Here is an 18255-nt window from a genome sequence, read left to right on the forward strand (position 1 = left end):
TCCGCACCTTAATTTTATTTCGGCTCCGCTGGTCGGAGCCATATACATGGGGTGACCGCCGATTACATATGGGTCGTTGATTTGGGGCCCAAAAATGGATGGCTGTGATTAATTCGACAATTCGCTATCGGCGGGGTCATGGGGCTGCGACATAGAAACGCCGAAATGTGGCAGACCCGATATGCTTTTACCAGTCCACTTTATATGTTTTCGGGTCCGGCCCATCGGCATTATGCCCCATGCCTTGAGACTTAGCCATTTCGCTTATATATGCCACTGCCCCCTCCCGATAGCGATATCGCATCGGAGGGGGATCAAATAGATCCTTTTCTCATCGGGGCATGCATTTTATTAAAATGCAAAGGAAACATGAATTCAGAGGAGTTATATATGGTGTTTGAACATATGATTGCCCCCTCCCGATAGCGATATCGCATCGGAGGGGGACCCAAAAGACCCATTTCTCATCGGAGCCATTATGTATTCAAAAATGCAAGTCTTTTGAATTCGGAGGGGGTAACCTTTATGCTTTTGCTTGGATTCTAAGGCATCGGAAGGGGTCCGACAGCCAAAAAAGGGAGGATTTTATCATTTTTTGAAGTCTTTTCATGGCTTTTGCATGGTTTGCATATTCTTATGCCTTGGAAGAAGTCCAAAGGCACTTAGGAGGGAAGTGATGTGGTTTTGAGAGGGGTTTAGTGGCCAAAGAGGGTTTCATGCCTTATAAAGGCAAACCAAGGTCAAAGGGGTGATTTTTAAACATGTGAAGGGGAATTATGCAAAGGAATGAGTCCTTATGCACTTGGGAGATAGTTAGGGGGGATGAAGGGTTCTATGCATTGGAAAGTGTCCAAAATGCATGAGAAGATGGTTTGAGGGGGCAATGAGGGTTCTTGCTGAGTTTCAGATAAACTTAGCAATTCCCAAGGATGCATATGGTTATTTTTCAACCAGGGGGAGGGATAAGTATATAGGGGAGTTATATACATAGTTTTAGTAGGGGAAGGGGAAATAGATAGGGAGCTACATAATAAAGTTAGTAGTTAACATGAAAAAGATGAGAACAAGCGCTAAGTATGATGTCTTAGGCTATCAATGGGGGAAAATGACTGATAGAAGAAGTGTAAGCATTCCTTGAGTGAAGCAGATCTCCACCAAGGCAAATGATATGAAGAATGATGAATCTAAGAGGTATCAAGCAGATCTTGACCTCTTTGGGGGAAGTTAGTGAGTAATTTGGGGAAAGAGGAAGAAGGGGAGTTAGACATGCCTCGCTTGAAGTCCTCCAACTGAAAAATGCCTCAAACCAAAAATGAATTGCTTATCAAAATTGGAACATAGCAGTGGCACTTAGATTAGCACACTTTCAAGGACAGTTCTTTGGCCATCTGTAGCAAATATGGAGAATTGCAGCATGCATTGTATGACATATTTGGCATGTAAAAATGTCGATCATGAAAGATGATTAACCTGTTACAGCAGGAGGCTAACAAGTTGCATAACATTTGGTACTAGAGCTTTCGATTCTAGGGTTTCACAGCTCCAAACAGGTCATCGTTGAAGTTTCCCTATAAAGTTTTGTATAGGATGTTTCAAAATCTTAAATTATAACCCATTTGAGAAGAAATCGTGATGAACCTCGGGTCTGAATTTCAGATCTTTTCTTGCGTTATTTTCAGAGATATGATCCAAGGAAATTAGGGTTTGTGCAGGCTCCCGATTTACATCCCAAACAGGTGACCTTGGGAAAATCATCATAACTTTCTCTGATTGAAATTTAATAAGAAGTTACAGAAAGAGGACAGAGTGTAGTGTTATTTGTATCGTTTCCAGGTCCAAAGGTTGAAACAGTGACACATGTCACTTTGTACAAGTTCGCTCTATTGAAGAAATATATAATCAGGCCATCGTGGGAGATTGAGCATAACTCTTTCTTGGAGAATCCAATTTTGATCAGATTGGTGGTGGTGGAAAGAGGATGCAAAGGGCTATCACAAGTTGCAATTTCAAACCTTGGAGATCCAAAATTTCAGAGATACAACAAATTCAATATCAATCTCCTACAAAGCAGAAAAAAAAGATGTGTAGTTTTTTTTTTTTTAAATTGCATAAGTTTGGTTTGAAAAAATAGTTTGAAGTGATTCAAAGGGCATAGTGAGGAATAATTATCATTAATTGATGCCCCGAAGAAAGAAAATGGAAACACCTAGTAAGCAACCTAAATATCTACCATGACTCATAAAGAAAAGGAAGAAATGCAACATGATATATCAAAATTACGAGACCAAGTGCAACAATTTTCACTCTCACAAAAAGTAACAGAATATAAAATGGATAGATTAAAGAAAGGCATGGAAGGTAAGATGAATGGCGTGGAAGCTAGGATGAATGGTGAAGAAGCTAAGATGAATGACGTGGAAGCTAAGATGGATGGCATGCAAGCTAAGATGGATGGTATAGAAGCAAATCTTAAAGGAAAAATGGAAGATTTGAAGATAGATTTGACAAAGTCGCTACAAGAAATGCTTACTAATGGTGAAAGGGTATTAAAGGAAATTCATGATGAGAACAAAAGAAATGTTAATCATGATTTCATAGACTCTAATGTTGTATTGAAGACCCACCATGTTCCAAAGATCGATATGAGGAAGTTTGATAGCAAGGATCCCGTAACATGGATACTATAGATGGAGCAATATTTTGATCTCCATAATGTGCAAAACACACAAAAGGTACGCATTGCAACTTTATATTGGAACCAAATCAGGTTGTATGGTATCAATGGCTTTTCTCTCATAAACAAATTGTCACTTGGGAAGTTTTTATAGAAGAAATGATAGCACATTATGAGGATACAAAAAGAAACACCTTTTTTAGCCAATTGATAAATCTCAAACAAAAGGGTTCAATGATGGAGCACATTGAGAACTTCCAAAAATTGACTATAAGGGTAAAATATATTCTAGAGGAGCATAGGATTGATGTGTTCATAGGGACTTTAAAGGATAACATCCAACATGAGGTTCACCTTTGGTAACCTAATTCATTGGAGAAGGCATTCAGGTTGGCAAGAAAAATTGAAAACAAAATTAGGGCAACAAAGAATCCTACCACTCACAACTATAAAGATGGAAGTGTTGTTGCTCCTAGCCTTCCCCAACCTACAAGGTTGACACGACAACAATTGGAAGAAAAAGGAGAAAAATGGCTTTGTTACAGTTGTGATAGCAAATACATTAAAGGTCATAAGTGTACTGAGAAGAAATTATTTTACATAGATTATGAAGAGGAGGAAGAAAAGGAACAAGAAACATCAAAAGAAGAGGATATACACCATGAACAAACCATAGAGAAAGAAGAAATTAATCCAACCATATCTTGTAATGCATTGGTTGGAATTACCACTCCTTAAACTCTCAATATAGAAGGACATATCAAGAAGAAAAAGGTAATAGTGTTGATTGATTCGGGCAGTACCCATAATTTTATTCATTGTAAGATAGCCAAGGAATTGAATTGCTTCCTATATCCAGCACCAGAGTATCAAGTGATGGTTGCAAATGGAGGAACCATAAATTTATCTGGAAAGTGCCATCATATAAAGCTACCCATGGGAGAATATGTATTGAATATCCCAATGCTTTGCATTCCAATGGGTGGTGCTGATGCTATACTAGGAGTCCAATGGCTACAATCTTTGGGTACAATAACTTTAAATTTTCAAGAACTTTTCTTGAATGTTTTTTCAAAAGGAAAGGAATTTGAATTAAGGGGTATCGCAGGGAAACCGGGAAAGATAATCAACTCTAATGGCATGAAAAATCTTATAAATAAATAAAAAAGAGGCATAATTGCACAATTATGTTCACTAGAGGTTCCCACATCGAATTCATTTATTCCTACAGATCTCCAAAAAGTCTTGGAAAATCATCCAAGGTATTTGAGACTCCCAAAGGCCTCCCACCTATTCATGATCATGATCATGCTATTCATTTGATTCCAGGAAGTGTTCCTCCAAACATAAGGCCTTACAGTATCCCTATTCCCAAAAGAGTGAAATTGAACGTATGGTTGAAGAAATGATAGAGGCTGGTATAATTCAACCTAGTCAAAGTTCTTTCTCTACTCCAATAGTATTGGTGCACAAGAAGGATGGATCATGGCGCATGTGTCCGGATTATAGGGAGCTCAACAAGCTCACTATTAAAGATAAACTTCCCATTCCTGTCATTGATGAATTATTGGATGAATTGCATGGATCAATTTACTTCACCAAGTTGGATCTTCATTCAGGATATCATCAAATCAGAATGAAGACTGAAGACATTCAAAATACAACATTTAGAACTCATGAGGGTCATTATGAATTTTTGGTCATGCCTTTTGGCCTTACCAATGCACCTTCTACCTTTCAAGGTTTGATGAATTCCATTTTCAAACCCTTCCTTAGAAGATTTGTGTTAGTATTTTTTGATGATATACTAATCTACAACAAGTCCTGTAAGGATCATGTTCAACATGTTGACAGAGTGCTCAAACTATTGGAGGAGAAACAATTATATATAAAAAGCTCCAAATATTTCTTTGGAGTACAAGAGGTGGAATATCTGGGTCATATTGTATCTCATGAAGGTGTTAAGGTAGACCCTAGCAAAATTAAAGCCATTAAGGAATGGAAAATCCCCACATCCATAAAGCATATGTGAGGATTTCTTAGGTTGACAGGGTATTATCACAAGTTTGTTGAGAATTATGGGAAAATAGCGGCACCTCTAGCAACATTATTGAAGAAAGATGAATTTTCATGGACTCCAAAAGCAACAAAGGCCTTTGAACATCTTAAATAGGAAATGTGCCAAGCACCAGTCTTAGCTATGCCAGAATTCATAAAAACATTTATTGTGGAATGTGATGTCTGAGGAAATGGAATTGTTGTTGTTTTAATGTAAGAAGAAAGACCCATTACTTTCGAAAGTCATCCAATCAAAGGAAAGTATTTACACAAAGCTATTTATGAGAAGGAAATGTTGGCAATACTACATGCACTTAAGAAATGACGACCCTACCTAATGGGAAGACACTTCAAGGTAAAAACAGATCATGCTAGTCTTAAATACTTTTTAGAACAAAGATTATCTTCAGAAGAGCAACAAAAATGGGTCACAAAGATGTTGGGTTAGGAATTTGAAATCATATACAAAAAAGGGAAGAAAAATGTTGTTGCAGATGCACTCTCAAGAAAGGATGAGGATGTGGAAGCATTGATTTGCGCCATTACTATCATCCTACCAAATTGGATAAACGAAGCAAGTGATGAATGGAAGAATGACGAAGAAGTGTGGGAACTCGTTCAAAAGTTACAACAAGATCCCAGTACATCTGATACATTGAGCTGGAAAAATGATTCGTTATGATACAAAGATCACTTATACCTCTGTAAGAATTCCCAACTCAAACAAAATATTCTTATGGAATTGCACTCCACTCCCTTAGGAGGGCACTCAGGATTTTTAAAAAATTACCACAGGGTTAAGAAGGATTTTTTTTGCGATAGCCTTAAATATGATATTCAAAATTTGTGGCAGAATGTTTGGTTTGCCAACAAAATAAAGTTGAAACAATTAAGACCCTAGGTCTATTACAACTTTATCAATTCCAAGTCAATGTTGGCATGAGGTTTCAATGGATTTTATCACAGGTTTACCCAAGTCCGAAGGAAAGAGTGTCATCATGGTGGTAGTTGACAGACTTACCAACTATGAACACTTTTGTGCATTATCTTATCCATTTAAATCTAGTACAGTTGCTATTGCATTTATGGAAACAATTCAAAAGCTACATGGAAACCCAAAGATTATTTTAAGTGAAAAAAATCCCATTTTCACTGGAAAATAATTTTTGGACAAAATTATTTTCTTGTCTCATATCTCATCTTACCATACTCAATCTGATGGGAAAACTGAGATAGTAAACAAATATTTGGAAGGATATCTTCGTTGCTTTGTATCTGATAAATAAACACTATGGGTCAAATGGTTGCCTTTGGCTGAATGGTGGTATAACACTTCCTTCCATATTGCAGCAAAAACGACCCCATTTATGGCACTTTATGGATATCATCCACTGTCCATCACATCATATTTAAGAGGAAATTCTAAGGTTCAAGCAGTGGAAGATCACATCGAGCATCAACAACAAGTTCTCCAAATCTTAAAGGATAACCTCACTTTGGTGTAGAATAGAATGAAAGAATAGGCAGATCAACATCACAACAAAAGAAGTTTTGATGTAGGTGACTAGGTATTTCTACGGCTACAACCATATAAACAAATGTACCTCAAGCAAGCTAAGAGGATAATAAATTATCACCAAAGTATTATGGTCCATACAAGGTGTTGCAAAATATTGGTACTATAGCATCCCAATTGGAGCTTCTTGCGACTTCCCAAGTGCACCTTGTTTTCCATGTTTCATGCTTAAAGAAGGTTATAGGTGACAAGCTCCCAGTTCAAACAATATTGCCAGAACTTGGTGAGGAAGGAAAAAACATATTGGAACCTGAATTTGTCACAGAAACAAGAACTCGATAGCTACGAAATCGATCAATTTCAGAGTATCTCATAAAGTGGAAGAACTTACCCGCTAAAGATTCCACATGGGAGGATGAGAATTTATATAGAAGCATCCATAACTACTCAAGCGTTAAGGAAAACACTCTTTTGAAGGAGAGGGGCATGTTAGGTCCCTATAATACTAGTGATTCCCCAATTACTATTGTCATTGTAGCCCTTATTATTATTATTGTTGTGCCCCTATTGTCCCCATATTATTATTAGTGTGCCCCATAGAAGCCCACTATTGTTATTTTTGTGCCCTTATATTATTATTGTTATGTTGAGTTTGATTATATTGTGACCCCTTAGACTCCTATATATAGAAAGGAGGTTTTGTCATTTGTATCATCCAAGAATTGTTCATTTGTGTAATGTAAAGGAGGTTGCCCCCTCGAAGAGGTTGATTTTGAAGTCGTTGATCTATCTTTTCTTCTATTTTATGAGTTGGTTGCATAACATTTTGTTATTGTATTCGTTGATGACATCTTGATATATTCTAAAAACGAGGAAGAGCATGCCGAGCACTTAGCAACAGTGTTGAGATTACTTAGAGAGCACCATTTTTATGCCAAGCTTAGAAAATGAAGTTTCTTTCAGACAAAGGTACATTACTTGGGACATGTTGTTTCTAAGGAAGGCATAGCAGTGGATCCAAAGAAGATAAGGGCTATCATGGAGTGGGTAGCTCCTAGAAATGTGGATTAGGTAAGATCATTTATTGCACTATCAGGTTATTATAGGAGGTTCATCAGGAACTTCTATCACATTGCATATCCTATTATGTCACTACAAAATCAAGGTAAGAAATTTGAATGGACAGAGGAATGTGCAACTAGTTTCGAGCAGTTGAAGCAATTGTTGAGTTCTAAAGATTGTAGATCCAGACAAAGAGTTTGTGGTGTGTAGAGATTCTTGCAAGAGAGGAATTGGGGGATTCCTTATGTAGGAAGGATAGGTAGTTTGTCATCAGTCACTAAAACTGAATGACCATGAGCAGAATTATGCGACACATGATCTTGAATTGGCAGTGATCATCTATGCATTTAAAAAGTGGAGACACTATCTTCTTAGAAGAAGGTTGGTATTGCTGAGCGATCATAGTGGACTGAGATACTTATTTGACTAACCAAATCTGAATGCCAGACAATCTAGATGGTTGGCCATGATGAGTGAGTTTGAGTTTGAGATCAGGTACATCAAGGGTAAGGAGAACAAGGTTGCAGATGCTCTTAGCAAGAGGATACATGTGAATCATATAGAATCTATGAGTTCTTATGTGACATACTTATAGGATTGGATATTACAGGAAGGACAATGGGATGACAGATACATGGAGATTATGCATAAGTTATAATAGGGTACGGGTGGTCAGGATGTGGACTATTGTCTTACAGCATATGGTTTGGTTAGATTTAGGGACCGGATATATGTGTCGAATGATAGTGAGCTCAAGAAGACTATCTTGTGGGAATTCCTTGCAAAACTGTATTTAGGGAACCCAGGATACCAAAATAAATTAACAACAGTGAAGAAGTTTTATCATTGGCCGAATCTGAATAAGGAAGTGGCAGAGTTTGTAGCTAGATGTTTGGACTATCAGCAAGTGAAAGAAAAATGTAAGCATCCATGTGGGCTACTACAGTTGATTTTGATTCTAGAGTGTAAGTGGGAGGTCATTTCCATGGACTTCATCACATGTTTGTTGAGGTCATCTAGACAACATGATTCCATCATGGTTTTGGTCAAAAGGTTGATAAAGGTAACACACTTCATTCCAGTAAAATATATGTATTTAGCTGGTGATGTGGCAGAGGTATTCATCAGAGACGTAGTGAGGCTGCATGGTGTTCCAAGGAAAATTGTGTCAGACAAGGATGCTAAGTTCACTCCCAAGTTTTGGAAGGAGTTATTTGCAAGTTTCGAGATAGAGTTGGCCTTTAGCACAACTTATCATCTGCATACACATGGTCAAACAAAGAGGGTCAATAGGATATTGGAGGAAATATTGAGGATGTATGTGATGCATCAATAGAAGAGATGAGAGTTCATTCTGTTGGTTGAGTTCACTTATAATAATCGGTACCAAGAGTCACTTGGGATGAGTCTGTTTGAGGCACTATATGGGTAGAGTTGTAATACTCTTATTAGTTAGAGTGATCCAGTGAACAGATTATTAATAGGACCAAACATGTTGGCAGAGATGGAATGGGAAATGAAGGCAATCAAGAAGAATCTAAAGGCAACACAAGACATGCATAAAAGTTATGTAGATTGTAATAGGTTTTTTACATAGTTTCAGGTTGGGGAACGGGTGTATTTGTGCATCAAGCCCAAGAAGAGCTCCTTGAGGATTGGATCATGTGCCAAGTTGGCACCTTCGTTTTATGGACCTTTCAATATCCTTGAGAGGATTGGACCAGTAGCCTATCGACTTGCACTTCCTCCAACAGTGAAAGTACAAGATGTTTCCATGTGTCATTTCTTAAGAAGTATGTTAAAGATGTTGATCATGTGATTGATTGGTTTGTATTGCAGGTGGATCCAGATGGATAATTACAGCTGAAACCTTAGTGTAGATTGTAGAGAAAGATTCTCATGCTCTGAAACCAAGCAATCGAGCAAGTTAAAGTGCAGTGGAAGAACTTTGGGCCCAATGAAGCTACATGGGAGATGGAGGATTAGATGTGGGTTATGTATCCCTCTCTATTCATTGGTTGAGTGAATGTTTTTGGCATATGTTTTGGTATATGTACATATGTATATGGATGTAAATATCGCCATGAGTTGTGTTATAAATTTCTGTTGACACGAAAATTATAGCATGGTTGAGATCCTGGGTTCGGGCACAAGGGGCCAACAAGGCTCCACTGTAGTGTAGAGAAACATCGACATTTTCACCTTACCCAGAGAGGGTAAGGAGTCTCACTCGAGGCGTGTCGCGACTGAAGTTAGATGAGGGTGGAATTAGGCACCAAGGGAGTCATAACAAACACAGTGTACCAAAGCATAACAACTCATCATTTGCATTAACCTAATCACAATGTTCTACTCATATTTCCTTAGGAAACCATATAACTAAATGCATTCACTAAAAATTTCAAAGAGCCAACACAGAGCTTAAGAACACAATATCAATCTAAACTGTCTCTTTCATTAACATAACATAAGGAAATACATGAGGCTCAAGGCCTAATCATTAGTAACATGAAAAACATAACCAAGAAAAGTAGACACAGATAGGGTCGAGGATATGTTCACACCCTTCCCCAACTCAGGAAGGCTCCAATGATCCCTGACTCACTCGATTAACCAACAACCCTTCTTTGCCCTTTCTTCTACTTTTTATCCTCTTCCTTGTGCTCAGACTGCTAGTTTTTCTTGTCTTCTGCTCGTCTGTCTTCATTCTCAGCTGCCTTTGTTCTCTCCTTTCTCAATTTTCCCTGATCTTTTCCGCCACCTTTCCACAAATGTCAGTTCTCTTCCAGTTCATGTTTCGTCCTCGGCTGTCAGCGGTGCAACTCCAACGGTAGTCCTCGCCACTTGTCCCCTGCTCCTTTCTCAGCAAAAACTCAAAATGAATGCCCCAATAGGCCCTGACCACAGCCCATTGACTTGTCCCCAAGTCAATCTTCCCTGAGTTTTATCGGTGTTGTTGTTGTCGATGCTATTGGTGCAGCTGGTGTTTCTGTTATTTCCACTGTGGATGTTTCTGTTGGCGCTGTTGTTGCTTCCTGTTGTTCACTGCTATTTCTTGCTGCATTATTGTTGCTTCTTGCTGGGTTCGGGCACAAGGGGCCAACAAGGCTCCACTATTTATTTGGGCACAAGGGACCAATAAGGCTCCTCTGTTTCCATCTCTTTCTGTTGCCCATGTGAAGGCGACTTCTAGCCCTCGCGCGCCTTCTTGGCTGCCTCCTGTGTTGCTTCTGCTACAACCTTTTTCTATTTTGATGCTCTCTGCACAGTGTCTCGTGACTCCTGCACTTTTGCTACCACGGCTTATTGCCTTCTCTTCTCTACCAAATGCGTCATGTGCAGTTTGGCCTCCTCTTTCTTCTTCTACGCCGCAAACTTCTCTACCACGGCGATGTTTGGGGTGCACCATGCCAGCGGCCATGTCTCCAGTACATAAAAAATTACATCATATGTGGCTATGAAGGGTAGCTCGCTCCATTTCTTGGCCGAGTATTTGCATGCTCTGATATATATGTTGTGGAAGTCCGCTCTAAATTCTGCAAAACTTTGTAGGCTATTGTAGATAGTGGGTGATAACCACGACTTGCAGTTAATCCCCATTTTGATGTTCATCTCCATGAACACCTAGAATATCTTGTTATCGTAGATCCAGTTCGTGTCTTTCATGTCCCACATCGAAGCGTACTTCGCGGCCTCTGGCAGATCCCTGTCAATTGTGGGGAACTGGCTGTCCTCTGATAGTTCCCCTGCCACCAGCACTATGGATAGTAGAAGCCATGCATAATGGAACATTTTTCCTTGTTCCTGGGCCTTGCGGAAATTTTCCAAGAACTCTTTACATAAGAACTCGGACCAGTTAAACTGGACCCCCTCCACACATTACTCAGCAAGTGCGACCACCGGCGCGGGTACCTCGTCCATGCGGCACTTGTGCATAACTTTACTCACCAGTGTCTGGGTTGCCACTTTAACTTCTTTGTTGTTGATGCTGGATATGGCGTAGCCCATTTTCTTCTTTTCCAACTTGTACTTCTTCTTCATGGCCTCCGTGATGGCCAAATCACTGCTCTTTCCCTTTGAGATGTCTGCGGGGTCCTCTCCTTTGCATGGAAGTTGGGTAATGCGATGGATTAAGTGGTCCATGATGGGGATGGGCTCCTCCAGCCACAAGCACCCGCCATGCACCAGGAAGAGCAGCTTCCTGATGATGAATATAGTTCTTGGGGCATGGTGGAAATGCGGCACCCAGAGCAGGTTTAATAATCCTGCCTTTTCTACTCCGCGTAACCACTTTCACGACTCTAATTCAATAACATGTGCCGCGGTGTTCTGCTTGGGATTCATGAGCTACGTCACGCACTTTATCATCTATAGTGCGCCACCATGGTTGACCTATTTAGTAATATGTGGTCCGATCCAAGGCATCAAGCTGATCAACTCTCGGCGATACTCCCTAAATTCATTAAGGTAATTATGTGCACCCTGTTTTATCACCTTGGTCTTCTTATCGAGAAAATCTACCTTTATCTCATCCTCAAGATTCTTGACTTTCGCTTCTACCATAGCACTTTTATCCCTTAATCACAGCCTTTCTTTCATAAGTTCTTGGAGCATAAAGTCACCCTGTCAGATTTCTTCGCCAGGTCCCAAGTGTTCTACTTCGTTCAGCTGCGCTACCCCTTCTTCCAAGGTTCCGCGAACTGTCATATCTACTGGTGCTGCTATGCGTGGACTAGGAATTTTATACTCGATGGGTATTACAACATTCCCTCCATACTCTAGCCTTGGAGGCACCTGTGCCGTCAGTTTCAGGCCCCAATCAATCCGCTGAGCACCATATACCTTGTTCAGTGCTTTGCGTACTTTGTTAAAAGCTTTTGCATGGACAACCTTCTTCCCACTCATTCTTTCTATAATTCGTTGTTCCAACTGGGGGGGTTGTTCATGTAATTGGCTCGACCGCACATGCTTACTGATCGTGTCTCCTAGCGCAAAGTCTGTGTGCATCCGCGCAGGTTTTTTAAAACATGTCTGTATCTATCTGGACAGGTGCGCGTGTGGAGCGTTCCGTTTGAAAATATTGTCCGTTAATCGCATCTGAGGCTTACCAAACCGTATGTGCATCACCCTCCTACATTCACGCTAGTCCTCAAAGCTTCCTTGGTGTGTACCCCACCACCTCACGGGCATAGTGCACAGTACCAATTTCAAAGCTTCGAAATGTTGCTATTCCAGCACCTCTCCTTCAAATATGTTCAGGAAGTCATATACCTCGCTTAACCCATCATACCTAGGCAGATCCCTTACCTCTGTTGATACGCAGCGCAGTGATCTCGTCATTATGTTATAGTTCAGCATGGTTACATCGCGTAACCGGTTTGCCATCATTCTATCTCCTCATCAGAATCCAATGTGTAGGATCTTTTGTGCTCCCATGAGATTCATCCATCCGCGGTTTGATTTACCCAGTCTTTCTCTCACGCGGTTATCTTATAGATGCAGTCCAAGTCATCATCACTTTCATAGTTGTGCATTGGCTCTATGTAGCGCGGTCCTTCTGCAGGGTCCAAAGGTACAACTACGCACAGATACGTTTTCTCAAAAATCATCTTGCGCTTCTTCATATTTATCACCCTATTCATATCAGTGGCCCAATCAATTCCTAATAGTGCGGGGTAGGGATTGCTTTCATCAACAATCTCTATCACTTCAAAATCTGCCAGCGCGCTTTCTCCTTCAATATCAACTGTGATCCCCTGCAATTTTCCCATAGGTAGGATCTTTTGCTGGTTCGCCATTCGTAGTTGGATAGGAGACCATTACAGCGTAGGCCTTCCCATGCGCTCCCATGTCTGCTTCGACAGAACGTTCGCGTTTGATACTAGGTCCAGAATCACTTGGTCCATTGCATATTCTCCAATTTGTGTGGTCAATCTCATCTCCATTCCCATCCTCGTCGCGTGCTTTCCAAGCTTCCAGAATACGCGTGGTTCTCCTGGTGCGGTCCTAATGCATCTATTTACGAGTTCCTGTAGCCCTTTTACAGCCTTGCTATGTAGCCACAAAAATCAATTTATTCACATAGCTCATTTTTCACACAGTAGAATTTTAATCCAAGTGTTCAAAGACTTAACGTACTGTTGATGCCTCGAAAATCACTGCATCAACATCGGGGAAAACCACCCGGTTCGGACCTTAAAGCAGCTCCTTTTCCATTTGGTGTGGTGGCTTCGACTCGATATAATGGGACCAGTTTCCCAATGATATATAAGTGGGATGGATAGGTGATTGATTTATAGTATCTAATGGGGATGATAAATGATCTATTCTAAAATGCAACAATATAAAAGTAACTAATCTATCCCGGGAAGTCTTTCTCCTAGTGCGATTCTTGATGGTTCTTATTGACAAGTAAACATATAGATGACTTACTCATTAATAAAAATATTCATTCATATGATAATTACTTTGTTCAAGTAATTGAACAAAGTAATAATTAAAACATTATCACACTAATCGTTATATATTACTGACACACATATATATGAAAGATAACAACTCTGAAACATTCAATAGTGATAAGTCAAAGAATTGCTGTAAGAACATATACATATATCAATAATAGAAAAATAGATAAATGCTGATTCACATAAAAACATGAAGCAAAAACACAAATAGTAGTACCGTATGCATTTGGGTCTCCTCCGATATGAATCGCATTCAAATCCTGCCTTTTAACTTGGGAATACTTTCACAAGAAGCAATAGTGCATATCACATAAAAGCATTCTTTATCAAAACTCAGAATTCAGGTCCAGTTTTTTATAAAAATAAATATATCAGAAGCACAATAGTGCAACCTCCGATTCAAGTCTTAATACAAAAATTTGAGGACCCTTTCTAAAAACATGAAAGGGTCTATAAATACTACTAAAATAACAAACTATGAAAGAAATATGCTATGCGCTGGTATAACCAAATCGCAAAAATGTGGAAATCATCTTGAAATAGGAATGTTGCAGTCAGTCAAAAATGGTTCACTATATTGGTTGATCATCTTGTGATCGGAGCTAACAAATGGCGAGCATTTGCTGGAGTTCTGGTGGATGACTCATGCGTGAGTGTAACTGAGTGGTGTATGTGGCATCATTAAGCTTGGGGATCATGTGGCTAATCGCATCAGTGAGGCATTTCATTACTGTTCGCTGACTATATGGTTTGACAAGGAAAAACCAAAAGGTTTCCCATGTTAAACTGTGAATGCCTGCGATCAATTTTTCCCTTTGCTCCAGCTCCTATTTCCATTGTTGTTCTAATGATTTTACTAGTGGGAGTTTACCTGGAGAACATTCTGTTATTAAATTTGATAAATAAAGATTGTTGTTAATTAATTCAACCAGGTTGCTTGTTGTCGATCTACATCTTGATGTTGCTCTTTCAGCCTTCATTAGCTGAGATTCCCATTCAGTAAACATAATTTCTTTATGCGATTCCTAGATTTGTGGTAGATTAGCAGCTTTTCCCTCTTTAGATTCTTGCCAAGACAAAAAATTTGTTAATCTTTCATCTGCTTTTTCCAAGTCCAGCCTCGCATCTACTGATTTTTCAACCATGGATGATGAAATTTCACACAGAGGAAGAATTAGTGAGATATTATGACATAGTAGGCTCAACTGCTGAGACAATGCCCTGGTAATTTCTAGGGCCTCAAATCTGAACTCTCCCACTTGGGGATATTCCTTGAATCGTTCTATCTGAACTGTCAGTTGGGTGATTTGTTCTTCCTTCAATTTACTCATCTGTTCATTTAATAACTGCAACTTACTCAATGCCTAGGATAAGTCATACTCCTTATGAATTTCTTGATCATGAATTATTTACTTTTCTTTGAGCAATTTCTCATTCAACTGGTCATTTAGCTGCTTCTGAACTGCTAATTGCTGTTCTAGTTGTTCTATCTTCTGTTGTTTCTCTTGTGCCTGTGCCTCTAGCAAACTGATTGCTTGGTCTTTTTCTTTTAGTAAATTACTGACCTCTGATGTTTTATCCATTGTGGCTACTGTGAATGCTCCAGCATACTGAGAAAGTTTGGTTAGATCTTTGGAAGGATTAACTTCCTCTCTCCATACCACATTCATCATTTCCATTTGTGAAGTCAAAAGAGGAGAATGATCAATTTTCCTCTTTTTCCTTTGTCTTTTGGTTACAGCCCTATGCTTAGGGCTGTAGAAGACATCTAATGGTGGTATCTCTTCTATGTGTAAGACAATCTCATCGGAGGGATTTTCAAGGATTATTTCTAAGTCCTTATGGATCATGGGTAAGCCGCTTGTTTCTTCAGTCGGAACTATGTTGATTACTAATTTCTGAGCTGTGGACACTTCTGGTGTACTGAATCCTTAGATGCTCTCAATATTACTAATGATGGAATCAAATTGCTGCCATTCCTTAATTAGTTTAGGATCAACATAAATGTTTGAATCAAGGGGTCCACTACCTATTTCTTGTCTCTGCTCCTGCTCTAGCAACTTTTCCTTTTCGGGAACCTTTTCTACCTCAGGAGTATTCTCGACAGCTTTCTGTACACTTTGACTCTGTGGCTGAACTATTGGGGTTGTAGCTAATAAATCCAAATGTAGAGTTTCCAATCTCTAGGCTCTAAGCTTATTGAATTTTTCTAGTCCCTCTTCTCCATATTTGGTATTAGCCAATCCTTTAACCTGGAAAAATAGTTCAACTGAAGAAAACAAATCATCAAAGTTATCTTCTTCATGATCAAATCTAGTGAGTTTAGCCTGAGAAGTAACATTATAGGAAACCTTTCTCGGGTCATATTTCCTATTTGGAATGGTTGTAAGACTTAGCATCTAAATCTTCTTGACCTCTTTCTCTGCATGTTTATAATCATGCAAGGTAAAAATGCCACACCAAAGGGGGAATTTAGGTCACATATGTTTCTTGGAATCCCTCAGGGTTTTTGATGTTCCTGCAACTGTTATCTGATATGCTAACTCTCGGGCTAACAATTTATCAAGGACATATAGAGGAAGAACATGAGGTTTGGTAAGGCTGCCAAAAAGCCTTACATAGGTGAATTTCTCCTCTTTGAACCAACTACCCACTGTTGTTAGGTCAATTGCTGCTTCCTGAGATATCCTAGGGGCAGGCTTATTGAAGATAGAATAATATACATGTAGGACAAAATCATTACAAATTTTGTACAAGTGATTCTTATAGTGGGCCTTCCACAACTGTTTGTGATAAATATGAATAGGATTAGGATCCTGGGAAGTCCACTTCCACCTGAGAACAGGGTATTCAGAATTAAAACAAATGATGTCAAGAATATATGCACTGTAGTAAAAAGGGGGAATGTACCGGGAAGTTGCATACTTTTTCCTTCTGTATTCTAGTATCTTAGTGGCTATTCTATCAAATAGAATATTTTCCAATCCATAACATAACCCTGAATTGCAGCTTTCATTAATGGGACCATGTCTATAGAAAATTTTGCAGAATCATGTTCTCTCCATAGTCTACACATCATAGCACTAGCATAGCAATAAGGAGAGGCTAATGAGTCAACAGAATACTTACCTGATGATGCGTGCTTGTGTTTATTCGGGAAATGACTCCATTGTCTGATCGGGTCTGACTCCAAGTCATTTTCTTTTGAAAATGCTTCAAGAAAATGCTTCCAGAAATGCCTTGTTATAGCGCTTCTCGGGCGAAGGTAGATGGTACATTTTCCTGAGATCTTCAGGTTTAAATGACCCAAATATTCTTCCATCAACCGTGGAAAACGTTCGGTCTGCATTTGGGATTTTCTCGATGATCCATCTAATCACATCAGTATATGGAAAAATGTTGGCTTGTGCTGCTATTCTGTGAAGGTATGAACAGGCCAATTCTTTGAGAGTTCCTTCTCATTTGCTGGTGGAATTGGCTGTAGCTTCCTCTTCTAGTTCTTCGGGCTCTTCTGCTTCTGTCAAAATGTAGATACCTTCCCAACTCGCATTTCCCAGACCAAGACATGTTGTATCTTATATTAGTCCCTTCTTGCTTGGCTCTGGTTCTTTAACTACAGGAGGTGCCTTGGCTTTCTTAGATTTCTTCCCCATCTTTTCTGGATTCATGAGTTCAAAGGAGCTCTGCACAGACAATTAAAAACCATAACACAGGGATATTGCCGCTGAAAGCTAATACAAAAATGAACGGAGTTAAGGCAATTCACATATGATAAACCAGATGCAATTAAGAATCACCAGAAGTGAAATCTTTGAAGGATTTACTCTTAACTGTGAAATTAATAATTGTTCAAGATGCCAATCGTAATGAATAAATACCATAAATATCCATCGCATCGATCATATATTGAATGTTTATTTCAAGTGTGTCTTTGGATTTCCCCAATTGGCAATCAACGATAAATCACAAATCACAATCGGGAGTTTCAATAGGGTAAGGCTTCAACACTTGAGACAAATATCTCCGATTGCGATAAAGGTGATTTATAAATAGATATGTGCAAATAATACCTTTTAACAGAGTTTATTGTAATGGACGATTCTTCTTATATGATCCCAATTGGGGAATTCAACAAGCGAGGTCTATTGCGAAATTCCCAATGATTCCGATTGCGATAAAGTGAAATTATGATAAGGCGAAGTATGTTTTTATTAAATTGGTTTGATTTATTATTTTTAAAAGACTTATGCATGCAAACCATTTTTGCAAATGATTTATTCTTGAGAGGTGTGCCTTATTTATTAATCACAATTGAGGGTTTGGCTTATGCTTTAGTTCTTTGTCATATGATACCTCCAATTACCGATTGCGATTTCCTTTATCGGATCGGATCATTTGATGAGGACCTTTTTATGTGTATCCCTTTATCATTGCGATACGCGATCTTTGATCGCTTTATCGCAATGTAGAATTATTTA

The sequence above is a fragment of the Pinus tabuliformis genome, chromosome 2_2 (assembly GCF_031772625.1).
Source record: "Pinus tabuliformis cultivar Carrire ecotype Pingquan chromosome 2_2, CPIR1, whole genome shotgun sequence".
In the NCBI taxonomy this organism is placed as follows: Eukaryota; Viridiplantae; Streptophyta; class Pinopsida; order Pinales; family Pinaceae; genus Pinus; species Pinus tabuliformis.